Source organism: Phoenix dactylifera, unplaced genomic scaffold, assembly GCF_009389715.1.
Source record: "Phoenix dactylifera cultivar Barhee BC4 unplaced genomic scaffold, palm_55x_up_171113_PBpolish2nd_filt_p 002198F, whole genome shotgun sequence".
NCBI lineage: Eukaryota > Viridiplantae > Streptophyta > Magnoliopsida > Arecales > Arecaceae > Phoenix > Phoenix dactylifera.
Window position 1 is genome coordinate 19,143 of NW_024069459.1, and position 19,045 is coordinate 38,187.

Below are 19,045 nucleotides of genomic sequence, written 5' to 3' on the forward strand. Positions count from 1 at the left end.
CAAATTCCAGCAACAATAGCCATCCAGCCTGTAGTTTTATTTATCTCTCTAAATAACTGCTTAGTTGGGATAGAAGTGAAATTCAATCTTGTGTTGAGGAAAGAAGTAGTTGCTTCCGTGAACTTATGTTTTTTAGTTTTATTATATATATTTTATATATATATATATATATATATATTTATTTATTTTTGAAAATTTTGGCGATGGCTCTCTACGAGACTTGCCGAATGTGGCCGGCGGATGATTTGGAAGGACGATTCGGTGGGGCATTGAATGATGCCGTGCTGATCTGAAATACGATGATATTTAATTTATCTCGGTCGGAGTCAACGATGAACCGAACGTTCAACACGGTAAATGTAGGCCAACAACGTTAGAAATAGAAATGGGCAAAACGAGAAAAAAATGATAATTAATTTTTTTACCCAAAAAAGAAATATAAAAAATAAATTTCCCCACTTTAGGACCATGGGCACGTTCTATTCACATGCGAGAGGTCGTAATAGTTGACATGGGAGAGTCTTTCCTGCTTTTGCGAGCCCGTCTGATGTATATGTGAGAATCCATTGATCGCAATGAACATTTTTTTTTAACATACTACTGTTGTTTCTTTTTTTTTTTGCTTGAGCAAGAGTTGAATTAATTAAGATGTATTTTTTTAATGACGTCAAATCAAAATCCGAACAAAAGATGAAGGACTATGGGCAAAATTTTAGATTAATTGAGTATAAAAAATAGTGAATGAAAGAACCCATACACTTAAAAATATAGTCATAAAAAATGGGCCAGAGTAGCTAGTCGAAAAGCTAAACCACCGCACAATTAGAACTGCTCATGGGCCAGATTTGGAAACAACAATATCAAATTGAAAATAGATCCAGCTCGAAATCCAACTAAAAATAAACATAGATTAGGCTCGAGGGCCGGCCCACAATCAACTCTAAGCCTAATCTAGTCTTTGCATAGGATCAAGAATGCATGTAAAAAAACTTTAATGTACCGAGGAGGTTAGATCATGTTTTCTTTCGAGCTTCAAAAAATCATATATTTGAATCATTAATTACCTAGCTTCAACTAGCTATAAACATAACATAGGCTCAATGTCAATAAAAATCAACATCTCTATAAACATAAATAATGTTTTAATTGTATGGTATTTTTTGATGGTGATAAAGATATCTTTGCTGCCTTTTCTGATGAATAAGAAACAGAATTCTTCAACAAAGTCAATAACATTACTCACTTGGACTGAAGGTATTGATGTGAAAGGATGGCTTCATCAGATATTACTTATACTATCTATGTTTGTAGGAGTAATGTGTAATAATATTATGTTAAATTGCAAAAAGAGACTATACATAATATTAATAAAATACAGAATTTTAACTATAAAATCTGTATATTAACTTTTTTATTTGTCGAGAATGGTTCAAAAGGAAACACGCAAGTACAAATTTTAAAAATTGTTGAAAATTCCATGTTTCCTTTACGTCACCCGGCTTCTCCGTCCCAGAATCCTAGTCATAAAAATTGAGGATGCCAGGTCATCAAAGACTAGCAAGATGGACACGTCAATTCGACCAGACAAATTTCGTCTCGTTTCCAGTCTACTTTTGGGCTCTCGCTCTCCTCTCTCCACCTTCGCAAATTTAATCCACGAAATCGTTGGTGTGGACAAAATGAAGAATTGACCAGGGATAAGAATAATGAAAAGGCCAGTGGAAGTCCTGGTAGAGATGTTGAATAAAGGAGCTTTTCCTATACCCCTGCCCACATCAAAGATCCAAAAAGAAATAACGCATGGAAACCTCAGTGAGTAATTTAGATATTTCAGGTACAAAAGAGCAAAATAATATAGCTAGTGCTATTATAATTTATGGAAATAGATGCTCAAGATTTCGAAAGCAAAAATTTACATGCAATATTAGAAAGTTAAAAAAGACTAATCCATGAGAGAGGGGTTTGGTCTCATATTATTACTATTTTTTTTAAATGCAAGTTATATGCTAGTGTTTCATCATTCCAGCTGGTTTCTTGGGTGGTCAGAATTATCAATACAGGTGGTTTAGATTGAGAGGGTCGCCCCCCCTTTTTTTTTGCTTTTTCTAGAAAGCCACATGGGCACCCCTCTTAAATATAGGTTAAGAGCTCGATGTCCTCTCCAGATTAGCCATCTTGAAGAAAGTCCATCTCCTCCGAGTTTAGGTCTCAGACGAAATCGAACGAGAAGATTTCAGGAAAGGGAGCAAGGAGGAAGGATGGAAGATGGTGCCGAGCTCGAGCCCAAACTGAATCATAACGAGGGAGGAAGAATGTCTAGGGGATAAAAGGGAAGAAAAGATGAGGAAAGAGAGAAAACGAGATGTCATTTGTTTCGTTTTTACCGGAGAGAGTGCTCTCCACTGCGACCATGGCTTTCGCCGAAGCAGCCACAGGGACCCCCTACCCCAACTGCTTCCCGAAGGTGGAGACTCTCAGCAACAAAGGATCCCCTGTGACGCCGGCCAAGAAGAAGAAGCGAGCGGCGGCGGGAGATAGAGGAAGCAGAAGAAGAAGAACAAGGCTTCGTTCCGTTCCACCCTAAGGCCAGGAAGAAGAACGCCGATCACAACCGAGAAGGTACAAGAAAGCTTTCCCAGGGATGCAAGAATGTTTTCGAGAAGTTCAGCCTTCAAGAACTTCAAGATTCTGCTGGTAGTGTGGGGGAGGATGTGGCTGCTGCCAATGCAGTGGATTCAGACTCGGAGGAGGAAGAGCAGGAGGCTCAGCAGGAGGAGAAGAAGAAAAAGGCTTCGCATTGCGGAGATGAACCAAATAGATGGGGGAAAAAAAATACTGTTCATTAAAAAAAAAAAAAAAGGACTATTCTGCATGATGCTTCCAACGGTTTTAGAGCAGTTAAGAGATTCGCATCTGTTAGCGAGAGAGCACTTACCACCCCTTTGTTGCAAATGCTGAAGAAAACCGTCACCATTGTCCAGTACTAGTGTGTAAGCATGAGCATAGGAGAGGGAGTACAGTGAAGTGGCTATTGCTAAATATTTATATATCAAAATCCTGCACAAAATTGCGTTTTCCTGAGAACCATATTATGATAATCATGTTTACATGACTGCCTAAACAGTTAAAAAACAAGGGCACATATTGGCTGGTGCGCTCATATGACACGGCTACAGTTGGTTCCCCCAATTAACGGGTTGTGTGTATTCAAACAGGAACCCTTTATCTCTGCAAATGGCCATCCATCTCAGAAGATCAACGTGAAAATCAAACCGTAACGGTAGAAATCCAGATGACACATTGTTGGTCTCTTCATGCAGTGGGTACCGACAACCTCAACAACGACAACTTGTCACCTTCTGCATCACGTCCACAACCAGAGCTGGATCAAAGCAGGCTTTGAAGGCGTGCAGCATTCAATGTGATCACCAAAGAGCAGCGGGGATACACAGTCAGATCAGTTCAGGTTTCACGAGGCTACCTGCCACCAAATTGGTTAAATATGTTCCAAGTCTCGGGAAAGAGAACCGCCCCCCAAACCCCAACACACACACACTATGCTCCTTTGTCTTGGAGCATAAACACAGTTAAAACGTTACCTGATAACTGTTGTTTTTCTTTAATAATAAATGAATCTGAATTGTTATCAAAAGAAAGATATGACCATTACGACAGAGGAAAAAGGTAGGAGCAAAGGCCTCACCTATTATACAAAACAGCATTAGTTGTTCTTGAAAACATGTACCAAATCAGTAGTAACTGCCATAATATGGTTGGGTGGGAGCTTGTTGCTGAGGAAATGCAGTTGCTGCCGCTGCTGGTGCTGCTGGTGCAGCTTGGGCATATGTTTGTTGTGGATAAGCCTACCATAAACCATAAAGTCATATCGAGACTTTGTCAGACCAGCTATTCATATTAGTAGGTAAGCTGTGTGATCTCAACAACCATTAAAATGAGATATTATCCAGTAATAGAAACTGCAAAATTACAAGCAAGGTGAAAAGCGAGGCAAAAAATGATCTGAGTGGACTTTAAGCTATTCTAAGAAGTGGTATGATCCTAAAACAGTGCCAATCAGGGAATTCCAAAGCAGGAAGCACAAAACTGAACTTGTCAACCTAATATTTCAGGCTACGCTAACTATTTTCAGGAACTCTGGAAAATGGTCAAACCAATCAGAAAGGGAAGCAACAGAACCAGCTATCAGCCAAAATATGGCAGCCTAAAACAGGATAACAGTACAAACAGACTGATTAAGCTAGAAAAAAGGCATTTGTAAGCAAGAATCTTTTTAGTAAATGCAAGCAAAATTCTAACAATTTCAGAAATCATTCACTGAGAACATTAAAATCGCCTACTTGATCCTCAAATTCATGGAGTTGGCTAAAAGACCACCAGCAACACATAAGAATACCCCAAGTAATATGCTCAGATTTCAAGTAATATGCTAGATAGCAGCAAAACAGATTCTACACAAAATTACTGCTAAAAAACCACATGTAAGAAGAAAGATGGATAAGAAACACTACAATTTCTTTTTCTTTTTTTTTTTTGTTCTGGTTCAAAACTCAAATCACAGATTATGGGTGCTATTGGTTCAGATCGGGTTGGGTCGGGTACCTAAATCTAACTTCTGTTTCACACCCGATCCACTAAAGAATCAGATCGTGTTCAGGTTTGGGTAATAAAAATTGCATCAGATTCAGGTAGGACGGAGATCAGGTTTGGGTACCAATCGGGTATCAAAAATTATATCTTGAAGAGTTAATCAAGCTAAAAAACCCATGATTTGAGAAGTTTATCAATGAAACATCCAATACACTCTACAAAATTAAAAATCATGAACAAGCATTTAATGATTAATTATATAACAATGAAAGTCAAGTATAAACACCCAAACATGTTCTAACATATCATTACCTTTTATTCATTATGCTGCTTCAATCCAGAGCGAAGTCCTATATGCTAGGAGTTTAGAAATTCAAACGTTATAAAATGGTTATAAATAACATTATATTTGTGTGTACATAGTAAACTGGGTAATTATACGTGTTAGAGTTGAACTTGGGGGCAAAAGAGCCCAACCTGAAAGTTCTAGTGGATCAAACTTTGCAACCATACCCAACCCATTCATTATCTTGTCCGGGTCATGGTCAGGTCACATCTGGGTTGGGTGTCAGGTTTGCTGGTTGGAGTGACAACTCTATAAAAGATATACAATTTCAAGACCCTGAATTAACAGAGTTATTATAGATGGAAACCATTAGTCATCTTAAGTAGCACAATATCTGCAGGAACACTTACATTGATGAGAGGCCATGATTAAAGACTTAATGGCAGCGTTAACAAGTGACTAGATTGAAGATGTTCTTTCTCCAATTACAATGTCCCTAACAATATACACTATCAAGGTTTAAGATACCTTGCTAGGAAAAATGGAAGAAAAGGCAACAATTCTGATAAATGCAGAAAATTAATCCTTACTATACTCCTAGGCACTATATTACAGGAAAAAAAGAGAGGAGATAAAATCAGTCTAAAGACTCTAAACAGAACAAATATATCATGTTTTTGAAATCCGCTATTCTTAAGCATATTCTGGCTTCATACTAGAAATTAAACCAACAATAAGTCCTTAGTGAGCATGTGGCTGGGAGTAAGCAAATATATCAACAAAATTACTATCTGCCAGGTGTTTTTAAATTTTATTTATAACATGAGCCAGCTGCCAACCACAAAAGAATAACAGCATCTGCGAACTCTGTATAGATGAATGAAACATGAGAAAAGACCCAATCTGAGACCAAAGTAATATGTGCACCAAAGGTCAACATTCTGTTACAGGAAAAGATATACTCAAGAATATAAATCACAGAACCAATATTAATGTGAAGAATCTTTAGGTATCTGTAACGATTAGATTGCTCCATAGGTTGTAAACATGACTGAGTTACAACAGCAACCAAAGATAGAGCTAACAAAATCAAATTTAGATGGATGTAAGATGTTCCCAAACACATTTTTCATAAAAAAATTGAAAAGCCTCCGTACCTGGACTGCATATGGGGAAGGATATGCACCATAAGAAGCATTCTGAGGAGCTGATGTGGGCATTTGTGGTTGGCCATAATTAGCATAACCTCCATAAGCAGCATACCCAGGCTAACAAAGACAAAAAGAGCAAGAAAATGCAGATTATAAAACAGCATATCCAAGACAATATGCATGTTAATGCACTTAGCAAAGGCCAAATAGAAATTATGTACCATTAACATAAATTAGCTATATTAACAATAAAATATGATTAAAGTTAATTAAAAACATAAAGAATAACAATATGGCCAAACACTATCAATTTGACTTCAATCCCAAGACTATGGCTTCTGGTGCCATTATCATACTCAGAGATATATATAACCGTAAACAACAAGCCTTGTCCCAACTATTCAGGATCTGCTTTACAGATCTTCATTGAACAAGAATAAAATAAAGGGCTACTTCAGAAATCATTAAAAATATAAAATTGCTATTCAATAAAAGGTGTGATATATGCATGAAATGAATCCACAAATGCTCAAAGTATGCGGAGGTCCAAATGAGGGCAAGAATTAAAAGATAATAAGTGATAAGGACTTTATTGTCCACCATAGCAGCATCCATCTCCACTAGCCAAAGAGGTATTACATGATAAAATTAGTTCACCAAAATTCTTAAGAGATTTTACAGGGATTAATTATAATCTACCTGTGGTGCATATCCAGGATTCCACTGCTGCCCTTGTGACTGAGAAGTCTGTGGCCATGCTGGAGCTTTTTGTCCATAACCAGCAGGCCACTGAATCTGTGCATTTGGGTATGCTCCCATAACTGATTGACCTGGTTCTGGATAAGTCTTTGCTATTTTAGCCTTGTCTGAGGTAAGGAAATCTTCAGCATTTCGTGTTTTTGATGTCAACATGCTCTTCTGACGTAGAAACAGCATAGCATGCCTATTTTCAGCCCTTTTAATCGACTGCGCATCTCCAAAGAGATCCAAAAACTAAAACAAAAAATACAAATAATTAATCCAATGTAATATGCAGGACAAAATTAAATAGATATAACCAACAAGTATAAATCTCCCAGAAAAGATTCTTCCTAGCAGTCAAAACAGAATCCATCTCGATAACTGCAAAAGAGAAATGGTAGTAGCAGGAAAAAGGAATGTTGAATCAACTCACAGCATAGAACATGGGAAGATGAAACCAAGAAAAATAGTAATTTATAGGTCATTCTCAGAGTTCTTACTAAAGATCAATAATATCTTTTGACATCTATTCTGAGTACTGTTTACATTCATCAAGACCCCAAGGGACAGTATGCCAACAATCAAACTACAACATGTAACTTAATCATTATGGTGATAAACCCACTTCTAATCAATGTAGTAGTTACGGTGGTTGCCTAGAGGCCTGTATCACCATTTATATGACGGACAGGGCATCGGAGCCCAAGACAACCCTCGCCAAGGGAAAAGGTTGCAGCTATGAATCTTTTTTTTAGTCAGTACATGTGGACTATAGACAATTATAACTCAACTGTAACATATACTCTAACCTGTGGAAGCAACAAATACATGGGAACTTCCATAATCTGCCAAGAACACTAAATCAGCCATCAGAAATTTAACTCTTTACCATTTTGAAGCTATTGATTACTGTCTATCATGATAATAGGCAAAACTTAACTGTTTCAAGTAACTACCTCCAAAAATATGCTAGATATCTCTTCTCTGTCAGTGGTGCTAGCCATGTAGGGATTTTCAGGATTGGGCATAATGAACTTCTCCACCAATGAATCCAAATAATCAACATGCTTTGGAGATGGCTGGATCGACTCCAGATGGATGATAACCTGCACAAGTCAGATGAAAATCCTCAACATCGTAACTATGAAAATATATATTAAGAAATTTGTCAGCTGGATAAGATGCATAGCAGAAAGTTGAGGGAGACAAACCTCGAGAAGAGGTTTGGATGGTTGAATATGCTCAAGAGATCCAGCTAAAATTTCCCAAGCCTTTTCTGCATTACCAACAACCTACAAGAAAATTCAAAAATAACAGCATGGAGCCATGTATGGAGACTTCATGAACTCATAGAGCAGAATAGATTTATCGGGTATATCATGAAAATGGATAATATCAAAATGGTCAATTCCAAGTTATTTATTAACCTTTGCATCATTTAATGGTTAACTATTAAATGACTAACGGATTACATTCAAGTGCTGCAGTCATACACTGACAAAAAGATTGGCTAAAATTTGCAAGCACATTCAGCCAGCAATATTTTTTGAAAGATATAGAATATTTTAGGCAGATGTCTTAACTTGGATAATATTTTAAAAACCACTGTAAGCGAACATTGAGGCAAAGCTATACAAATTTAGTTTTTTCTAGCGTGCATAAAGATACCCATTTTCCTATAGGTTTGAAAAGAATAACCAAGGTTTAGCTCTAAACTTTACATTAGTATTATGAATGTCCTAATGTCTAAACAACACAGATTTTGACAGCGAGAATCTTACCAGATATGCAAATCGCGAATGCTGTGCAAGCAACATTGGCAATATTTGAGACTGCTCTTTTTCCCGTTCGGCAGCGATAGCCTTCTCATATATAGAGAATGCAGCATCCTTGTCTCCCTGCAGAATCATGAGAAACTTAGCCAAATATCTTGGTCCATGTATAATCAGTATACGTTTTGAAGGCCATTGTGATAAGTACCAGTCGATTTTCCATGTTTGCATGTTTAACAACGGCTTCCAACAGACCAGGTGAAATTTCAGAATACAGAAGCTGAAACTCTGTACGAGCTCCCATAACATCTCCACTTAGTTCCATAAATCTAGCAGCAAAAAGGTGAATCTCTGGTTGCTTCTGTTAAAAATAAATTTGATGACTGGTAAGCATTATGGAAGGAAAACAAAATGACAAATATTAGTATTTGCCAGTTAATTTTTTTTTTTAAAAAAAAAAAGGTAAACTACCATCCTCATTGTCATATTTTTTTATCTGAACTTGCCAATTTAAGATATTATGGATATTAACTTTAAAAATCTTACCACACTTTCTAGGAAGTAATATTCGATACTGCAATTGAAATTTAGGATTATGCTAGATAATCATAATTTACAGTATTGTACAAAGATGGTATTATGCCTAGTAGACATGTAAGTGGTTCTAAATGTCAGCAACTTCAGATGAATTACGTATTTGAACAGCGCAAAAGTGGGTCTCAAGCCATGAAAAAGGTGCAGGGTTAATGTGGGTTGACAATCAAATGTTAAAGAGAAACCCAATATGAAATGAATCCTGGTAGGCTTTAAGAAGGAAAGATGTGCATAAACGGTATATTGATATCATTGAGACGTGTCCTGGAGCAATGTCAAGAGTTAGGAGTAGTAATAGGTGACAAAAATATTTTCAAATGTGGGCTTACACCAATGATAAGGAATAAGCCTCACATCATTTTACACAAGTAATAAATGAATATGGTGTAATTAGCTTATAGAACATATACAGTTGATTAATGAGCATAGGAGAAGTTTAAATGCTAAACTTGATACCAAAATTCACCAATACTTATATTAACTAAACAAAAATGCCAATATTCTTGATCATAGAAAATACATCCCGTAGAACTCAATGTTGACCATCGCTGAAAATAGTATAGCAAACCTATTATTGATTATATCTTCATGCAATGGCAAGAATATGTATGAAAATAGTATAATCAAAGATTCCGGAAACATTACAAAAGACAGATTCATGCTAATCTACATACTTATTAACATAATTTTGCCATCATAGCATGTTCATGTTTAAAACACAGCATCATATAAAGCAGAAATCAGTAGTGTCAGATAGGTAGCCCATAACAAAATTTAGAAAATAACCGGGGTATTTTGAGGAGTCTGTCACAAAGGACATGGATGTTTTAAATTGCAAAATTCAGCAAAAGTTTATCTGAGAAGAACTAACTTTTTGTTATTGCAATCACATATTGTTACAAGCAAAGCGAATTATAAATCATGGGCGGAAAGTCATACTTAACATATATCATTCACCACAGATATGTACATACTGTGGTTAATTCAAAAAACAAACATGGAAGAAGAACAGAACCACGAAAAACTGAATCATACTTTCACAAAGACTTGAGTAGCCCGAGCAAGAGCATTATTTGCAAGCTCCATGCTTCCACTCGCTTCCATGCATAACACATAACGGATCCAGAACTCCGGATAATTGGCACAAGCAATTAGACACCTTTCATACAACTTAACAACCTGAAATAGCATACAGACGGTATCAAAGAAAAAGAAGGAAATAAAAGGAAAAAAATCAATTCAACTTAAGAGGAAAATGTTATTGCAACAAAGAGAAGTGAACAAGGAGTACTCCATTAGCTGATAAGGGAGGCCCCTCAATATGAAAGAAGGGACCATCCTTGCCTGATAGATAGATGGTTAAGTGGGTAAGCAATAAGCAAACACCTGCATATATGAGATTCGAATTTTAAAAAAACAAATATTGTGCAACATGTATCATGAACCCAGAACGTCGACTGACAAATGAGGGTTTGAAGTACTTAGCCTCATAGAAACCAAACAACAAGCCCACGCTTTATCCTCAGTTCACTATCCCATTTTAAAAGCTTCATCGAACATACTAGCCATTAAAGCATACAATGCAGCCAATATGACTGAACTGTAAGTTCATAACCATTCGAAGCAGAAGTATACAAAAATTAACAAGTTTGAAAATTACAAATCAAAACTCAAAACAGAAACAGTTTTGTACCTTGTTAAAGTCATCTCCTCTCTCGATAAAATCCAGATAGGTGTGCCAGTTTTCAAGCTCTGGATCATCAAGAGGCCTGACATGGAAGTATGGCCTTCTAATAGCTGTTTCAAAACCAATGATCTTAGTTTCGAACTCTTTAGCTTTCTTATACATCTCTTCCCTAATTGCAATATACTTCTCCAACTCCTCTGCCTCAGTTAAACCTGCACTTACAGGCTTTGGAGATTGCTCTACACCATCAGGACGAACCTCACCCTCAAGACTCTGGCCACCAGTCTCAGCAGTGGCAGCTGCCATAGCAGCTTCTTCAGGAGTCCGTATTTCAGATAAATGTCGACTAGCAGCCAACTCCTTAAAACTGAAATGCCAATAGCAACAGACTGCAGATTAGAAGGTTCCAAACAACTACCACATTTTCAAAAAAATGATTTCAAGAAATGGTTCATATAGTGGTCAAACCTACTAAAAATTGCACACATGAGGATGGGTCAAGATGGTTAATCTAAAATATAGTATATTTAAATCCAATGTAGGCCTTTAAGATGGTTAGGTCATGTTCAATTCTTTCTTGACCTAGTACAACCCAAAACTAACTTTGAGGTTGAGATTTTTATTCATATCTTACTAGTCAAAGCAAAGGTATGTTTAAGTTTGAAATGTGTCCAAGTCTGCTCTAAGTTTAAAAGGCTAAGCCTACTTTCTTAAACAATTTGTTGTCAAATTTAAAAATCCATTTGGTGCAAATAAGGTTAAATCTAACTCTGTCAAATCACTTTTTACTGTTAACTATCTTACTTATTTTTTACTATTATTTTTATATTTTCCAGACATATAGGAGGGGTATTTCGCTAGTCAGATACCTTTATACCTTTTCTTGGATGAGGAATTTCATGCTTCCCTCCTTTTTTCTCCTACTGACTCCAAAATTCACATCAAGATGTTTCCTCAAGTATCACATCTCAGCAGTTTGAGGATGTTTCAGTATGCAACCATGGCATCAACATAGCAATGATTGTGTTTACTTTTGAAGCAAAGTAAATATGCATCTCATTGTAGATAAGTAGAGCACATTAAGGATATAGAGCCACATCAACCAGATAATAGGGCATTAGCACAATCGATGAGAGGATAATAACATCATTAAACAAAAGAACCATTTGCCCAAACTCATCAACATCATGACAGATCACTGGCAACATCCTGGGAGTTGATTCATTGAGAAATTTGCTGGTCCTTTAAAAGAGCATGTGTTTTTTCCACTCAGAAATTTGTTAGTTATACATTTATTCTCAAAACTATTACATCAGTGTTTTATCAACATCTATCACTTATACCTACAGGCAAACCTTTGGTACATCATAACCCAACCATGTCAGACATAGGAACATGGATGCGGTTTAACAGATGGGAACAAGAATAGGCGTGCTCATCAAATGATTAAGTCATTAAAATCCATCACCTAATGTCACTCACGAGTGTAATCTTACCTCATATAGAGGCCAAATTCATCCCCAAAGTACAAACTGCACCACTCAATAATATGTCTTCATAAGTTTGATCATTTGAGGTTTAACTTTCTGATACATGCATTCTTACAAAGTTATGAATGGACCTCCTTGTAATTAACTGCTACTCTTTCCATCTTTCTTTTATGTTCAATCATCAATATTCACATATTTTACCAAAAACTTGATACCATATTATTATATTTATGACAGTATTATTAAATTCATTGCAGCACAACATGAAAGTGCATATTGAATATTGCATGACTATCAAGGTTTATAGAAGTGACACCGTTCACAAGAACATAAAAATGGAACATTCAACCTTTTCAAACATAATAAGTCATTTGGGACAAAGCAAATATCTTACACAAACATAAAGAAAGGTTTCTGCAATAACATAGCAGCAGCCATTTTAGTATCAATAATACAGGTGTAGACAACAATGTATAAGCGAATCTTATAGAAAAAGCTTAAGCTCAACCAAGATTGCCACATTATTTAATTTGCATATCAAAGTAGAAAATGAAAACAGTTCAATGAAAAGAGTAATGACCAATAATAATAACGATCCAGTTGTTGTATAGGATGCTCAAGTATTCTTGTATAAATCATGGCCAGATGACTCCATGCTTGATGAGACTCTTCATATCTGATGTACTCGTCCCACAAAATGTGCGACCCATAATCTGTTCCAACATATGCCAATCCACGTTCAAACAGCCTGAAAAACAAAAAAAACATGCAAAGAAGTTATAGTAAGCATTCATGTCCATGCATGAATAGGAGATTTAGATTTTTAATAGCATGGATTTTTTTCAAAAGCAGATGGCACTTCCGAAGTTGGCACAAATACACTGTATTTACCTTCCTGAAATATTCATATCATGCCCATAAATGGAGGGGATCATAAGGGCCATCTTAGCCCAAAACTGAGCATGATCTTCCGAGCACCACTTGAATAGTAGTGCACCAAATGATAGCCTCAAGAGTGTCAAATTTAAAGAAGCAGTAATTCTTGAACTACATTGCCACTATAGTGACCTTCGGAATAAAATACAGGGAGGAGGGACAAGAAGGCATAGCGATGCAAGTACTGACTACTAAAATGAAAAGAGTTAGACCAAGAAGACTTAAGTCAACGGTTGGCACATTAGAAAAGAGTTTCTAAAGTGCATCCGCAGCAAACCTTTCCTCCATGCATGTGGCTATCACTATTTCATGCCATAAGTTTGTAAGAACACAAAAAACCCATGACTAGTATCCAATCACAATGAAAAGTCCCACCAAGAAAAAAAAATGTATATAATACACTAGAGGGGAAGATTGTTTGACTATTACCTTCGAATAGTATCCAAATCTTCATATGTTGATATTGCAAACGTACAGTAATGCAACCAAATTTCCACAGAATATGTCACTGCCAGGACAGCCCGTTCATACACCTCCACAACTTTGTCGACACTGTCCAGACGTCCCTCATGATCAGCATATTTTTCCAGTATCCATAACACAAAGGAAATTCGGCCAAGAATGCATCATAAACTTTCCGAATTTTTATAATGTCATTCTACAAAATATAAGTAAGAAAAATATATGTCAGTTCAATTCAAATTTTGCAGGCATAAAATGAGTAACCTCAATACAATTTAAGTACTGCAAGTGCCAAATAAATACAATAAAAAGTTAGAAAGTAGTAAACAACAATACATTTGTTCACAGTCTATTTTGAATGCATCTGAAACCAAAAAATAGTCTTCTTTTCATATATTTTGTTATTTTTGGCATATGACTATCAGTTGCATGTGGACCAACTAGATCCAAATCCTCTAACCCAGCTAGGAAGACACCATCTCAAGGCATGAGGACACATTACAAGAGCTATGATATTCAGGCCTAGCTAAATAATAGACAAGTCGTGGCTGTCATTAGCTGCACAAAGACAAGCCAGATTTTTTTTAAAAAAAAAGTGTTGTAAGATCTTTCATAGATTGCACAATAATGTTCAAATTAACACCATAAGCATTTTTTGTGCAATCAAATATACTGAATAATGTTGATTTATGGGAAGCACAGATAACATAACCTCACAGGTTTTCTGGAGATTTATCACAAGGTTTCTATACCAAGCCATATCAGCTGGTAGGGAACCATTATCTAGTACACCCTCCATACCAAGTGTCGGACCCAAGGCATGTATCATACCAACACTCAGTACAGGGTGTACCAGCTAGTTACCAAAACAGTAGGTAAAACCTTGATTTATCTTAGCTTCATTCATCATATAATGGCAAGATATTGGGTTCGGAACCTCGCACTTAATAAATGTTGCAACTTGTTCGATTGGCATGTTATTAGGTGGACATTCTGTATTACTCCTTCCTAGTTGGTATTTCATATCGTGGTCTACCATTACCTTTCTCTTTTTGCTGACATTAGGACAAGGAGGGTTTATAACTACTATGTGTTGGATGTGTTAGTAATCAATATTAGCTATATGGTACACATACAATCAGCACTATTATGTCCTTTTTCCCATTGGTTGTCACCACAGGTGTATGAACAACAGCTCAGTTCCATAACAAGTAGTAGGTGAAGGATTATCCTTATTGCACTTATAACACTAAATAGGAAGAGGTATTATGGGAAAAAGTTACCAGAAGTGCAATAACTTTGCTCGTTAATTATCAACGTGATTTTTGCTCATTCCATCATACACTTTAACATAAAACTATATTTCTAGATCAATGTCAACAAGTTCAAAGGATGTTCTTTACTTAAAGGGCTCGTTTGGTTCGCGGAAAGCATTTTTCCTCCTATAAATATGATTTCTGGGAAGAAGATTCCTAGGAAGAGAATGCTTGAGAATGTACTTTTGACATGTTTGGTTAAACATGGGAAAGTGACAGATTTCCAGAGTGCTTATGTTTGGTTGACCATCCACTTTCTTGAAAAAGTTATGTGTAATTCCTATTATACCCTTAATAAAAATTAGGTCTTTAATGCCTCTTTAATGCTGAAGGGCTTTTTTGGGAAAAAAATAAAAATGAAGTGATTCCCCCCTCATGGAAAAGACTTTACCATGAAATGTGGGAATCATATTCCCATGGAAATACAACTTTTCTATCTCTCTCCTTTGAAAACTCCAACCAAACAAGAGGCATCTCATTACTTTCCTGTTGACCATACTTTCCCCCCTTCTTTTTCCGCGAACCAAACGAGCCCAAAAATGATATGGAACATTAATATTGCATAAAGCTTAATACCTCTCTTTCCGATTAAATATGAAAAATTTCAATAATATTGCAGGCAAAATAGTCATCAAAGCACAAAACATGAATGGTTTTGAACAGCATATAAGGCTAAACTAAACATTCCTTAAAATATATACATATAGGCAAAAAAAGGAATTTGCCAATGTGGTGAGTTAGGTATCTGATAGAATGTGGCTTTTAAAAAATTTGGCAACTTGTTTTCTTCCTTGGCCTGATTTCTGGCTGTTTGGTTGTTGTAGAAAGTACTGCATGTTCATATGTGGGATTAACTTGTGAAGATGGTAGCTGTAATCAGGGCAGTAAAAATGATGGTGATGTATTAGATCCCTGAATAATCAGACAAACCATGCTTCTTATTCTGGCTTTTTCTTTATCTATTCTGGGTTATATGCCTCATATGAGAAACAGAATTTTATTCTTATATGTTGTTTTTACCCTCAAAATATGCCTGATGAGAATAGAACTTTATAAAGTTGGTCCAGTTGCATTGCTTTTCAAGCTACCCATGTAGCATCCATCAAAATCCATTCACTTAGTCAAGCTCAATATATGGATTGCCTATGCAAATATCATTAACAGATAATATAAATAGTACTAATGACATATTATGCTTGACTATAGCATTCTAAGTTCTTCATGGAGTGATAATTGCTACATTATGTAAACAACCAGTTAGGGAAATGTAACTCGTTAAAAGAGCACAGCTAGTTTACCCTAATAGCTAGAGTCTAACAAGAATTCTTAACAAAACATCAAAAATATAGGAACAAGAAGTGGGTGAAAAATCAAGTAGTTAGTTCAGTGGGATATGATAGAGCTGTTTCTGCCTGAAGATTTACTTCACCCTACACATGACATGAAATAAGAACCAACTTCACCTCTACAGTAGCTAAATAACTGATGATAAATCAAACTTCATATGTCCAACATGCTAAAAACATTGTTTGTGACTATAACACTGGAAACTGAGTTCAGATAACTGAAAACCACTGATTTAACAGCATATTCCAAAAAATAAACAAAGTCCAGTGATACCTCTGCAACCTTCTCTGTTTCATCGATGAGGGCTGTCCAAGAATTGAAGTCTAAACAATTATCTCTCACCATATTCCATAATCTTTCCTCCTCAGCAGTATACACCACTATAGAAAAGGAAGATTTAAATAAAAAGGTCACTAATGTCAGTGAGAACTGTGCAAATAAACAAATACAAAAACCCAGATGATCTTTTAAACAAATAAGAACAAAAGCAGCAAAAATGATTCAGAACAACCAATATCTAAAAGAACTTCACATGTCAAAATGGAATAGAAAATTTTGATACCATCTTCATATGGTTGTTGAACAACAGTACCACCCACAGCATTTGATAAATCTCCATTCTCAATAACTCCTGTAGGTTGATAACTGGCCATTTCACCAGCACCTCCATTCATGGAATCATAACCAGTTGTATGAGTAGAGATACTTGCAACTGTTTCATGGCCAATGGCATTTTCACTAGCTACAGCAGCCCCACCATCAGGCTTAGATTCATATGTGATGCCATATGTAGCACTCTGTGCAACAGAATTGGGATCCTGACTGTACATATTCCTGTCGTCAGGATTAGTACCATCTGACAAAGCACAATCTGTAGCTGCAGTAGGTGCAGAAGAAACAAGGTTTTCACCACCTGAAAGAGCAGCTGAATCTGTCATGGGGTACTCAGCAGGAACATGACCTGTAGATACATAGTCTGCAGCATTGGATGCTTGAGAGACCACTGACTGACTATCTTCCATCCTACTTTCAGCAGCCAAACCAACCAAAGAGATTCACAGGTAAATGCTGCAACACATAAACAGTCTAATATGTCATGATAAAGAGGGAAATGACTATGGAAAAAAACAAAGTTGATTAATTGGTTCACAAGTATGCAAATTCCAAGCAAGAAGGACAGCTTGAGTAACCAAATTAGCCCAAAACACTATTCATACCAATTTAAAGGTGAAAATATATAATGATCAAAGGGGGCCATGGACCTAGGTATTAATTTGCAGTGGAGGTAAGAAAAATGACAGCACTATTCAGTGATTTCGGCATTAAAAAGATTTAGAAAGCTAGAAAAAAGGGTGTTTTTTTGCCGTCAATATAAGGATTTCAATGCTCCAATCAGGAATAGTAAACTAAGCGTCTTAATTTGAAAATTTTACCACAATTAGGGTTTCGAAATATTATGAGACATTGAAACTAGAGCACTGTGATTCCAGATAACCACACAATCGTACATAAGGAAAGGGTTTTTCTTTTGTTAGTTGAACTCCTTTATCTCTTTTCTTGACAAATCTGTAACTTTGTCTTTCAATGATCTCCAACAAGAATTCTAAAGGACATTATTGCTCGGACTGGATTGGCTTTCAATAACATATGAATATCAAGCTTTTATGAGAATTATTTTCGAATCCATTAAAAGTAGCATTATCACCGGTACAAAACATGTAGGTTGCTTGATCTTGGGACGAATTCAGCCAAGAACAGCAACAGGCTCGAAACCAACAAAAAATCGAAACAAGAAAGATAAAAACCAGAAAAATAAAACTGAAGATCCGACCCACGAAACAGAGAAACAATGAAACAGCCCTTGAATCCCCGGAGCGAAAAAACCCGGATCTATCATCATAAACCTTACCGTACTAACCTTAATCACAAATGTATCCAAGTAATTTATTTAAAACAGATAGAGAATAGATAACATAAACCCTAACCCTAGATAAGCAGAAAACATAGAGTCAAATTTTCTGTCAAAACTTCCAAACAACAAGATTTCTACACTACAGAACCCTGAGCGGGGAGGGGGAGGGGGAGAGAGAGAGAGGGCATACGAGGGGAAGACGCGGGCACCGGCGCGGTGGGGAGAGGGGGTTCCGGTGGCGCCGGCCGAGAGAGCGGCAAGCAGGCGCAGAACAGCGGTGCTGAAGGAGGGAATCGAGAGAGACAGAGAGGAGACCGGAGAGGGGTGTTGTGGTGTCCGTGGGAGGGAAGTAGGGCTAGCCGGTTAGGGCATTAGGGACCAGCAATCGACACGTGCGGTGCATGTGCCTGATTCGAAGAGAAGTTTGTATTTGATGTGCGGCCCTGATTGAAATCGAAAGTAAGCCCCACTTGCGGGGCCTTGTTTTCATTTGGGATGACCAGGGACATCTAGGTATCCGTAGTGCTGTTTCAGCACCCAGATTTGCGGTTTTTTTCTTGGATGCCCTCACTCCTTGGTTATTTAAAAGTGAATTTCGATGGTGGTGTGACAATGGATGGCGAGGTCCAAGAGGGGTTGGATTTATTAACAGAGATCATCTTGGGAGTTTGGTTGCAACAGGTGGCCGGGGCATGCTAGGACTCACTGTTGCTGGAGCATAGCTGTAGGCAGCCTGGGCGGGC

At 36.8% G+C, this 19,045-nt stretch overlaps 1 pseudogene; it reads right to left on the reverse strand.

Annotated features, from left to right (window-relative positions):
* Nucleotides 1–3,015: 3,015 nt before the first annotated feature.
* LOC120103849 lies at nucleotides 3,016–18,659 on the reverse strand (annotated as a pseudogene).
* Between the last annotated feature and the right edge of the window lie 386 nt (nucleotides 18,660–19,045).